General features: G+C 37.8%; 1 non-coding gene across 1 annotated transcript; it reads right to left on the bottom strand.

The window, feature by feature from the left end:
- Window positions 1-673: 673 nt before the first annotated feature.
- Window positions 674-747, bottom strand: TRNAI-AAU (transfer RNA isoleucine (anticodon AAU)). Its single transcript has one exon. It is a non-coding gene; the product is annotated as a tRNA-Ile (tRNA).
- Between the last annotated feature and the right edge of the window lie 241 nt (window positions 748-988).

The raw sequence follows: 988 nt of genomic DNA, 5'->3' as shown, positions 1-988 counted from the left end.
CCCCTCCCCCTCATGCCCTCCATCCCCACAGACACAAATAAACTCAGATTAGCACCAGATGCCGAAAAGTCTTCTCCAGGATGGGATAATGGAAACCCCATTAGCGCAAATTTAATTAAAGCTCACGGCAGGTTGGATGTGCGCTGCACTGCATGCTGATCCACTATATACACAGGGATTTACTGCCGGCCAATACCAGCCACATTTAGAAACAATAAACTCAGTTCCCACAAAGCAAAAATAGAATCTGGTCATTCCTTGACAAATCCCCCACAGGGGACGATAATATGGAACATAAAATCCCAGCCAATAAAAAACAAAGAACGAGCCAAAAACTTCAACATATTTACTAAACGCAGCTGGTGTGACAACCTAACTCTCCAAATCTTTATTTCATATGATCAGTGAAAATATTGTGTGCGAAATCAGTTACAATGTATCTAAACATGAGAAAATCAGTGCTATGTAACCACTGAGTCAGGATTACTCACTATTTCCCTCTGCTGGCCAGCCCCTGTAATTGCAGCGATCAGTATTTAATGAGAACTATACAGTATACTTACAGTTTAGAAAAAAATCAATTTTTTTCATTTCTTACTTATTTGTTTTACTTTGTTAATAATTTATTTTGGAAAATAAGTATATTAGACTATTTTAGAATGAAAAATATACATGGCCCGTACGGGGATCGAACCCGCGACCTTGGCGTTATTAGCACCACGCTCTAACCAACTGAGCTAACCGGCCACGTGATAACATATGCACACAGCTGTGACTACAAATAGGAGAATTTTTCCACCAACATATTAAAAAACATTGATCTGTGTGATTGAGCAGTAAATCCCAAGATATTATTTTGTAATAAAATTATAGTATTGTTATATTTAATGGTGATTATGTACCAGATACACAAAAATGCATTTTATCAATAAAGAATAGGACTGACACATGCCCCCCTAGTGGTAAACTGCTAATACAGCAGCATAAA

Source organism: Pyxicephalus adspersus, chromosome 2 (assembly GCF_032062135.1).
Source record: "Pyxicephalus adspersus chromosome 2, UCB_Pads_2.0, whole genome shotgun sequence".
Classification (NCBI taxonomy): Eukaryota; Metazoa; Chordata; class Amphibia; order Anura; family Pyxicephalidae; genus Pyxicephalus; species Pyxicephalus adspersus.
The sequence above is the reverse complement of the archived record's forward strand: the minus strand, read 5'-3'. Positions and strand labels throughout refer to the sequence as shown.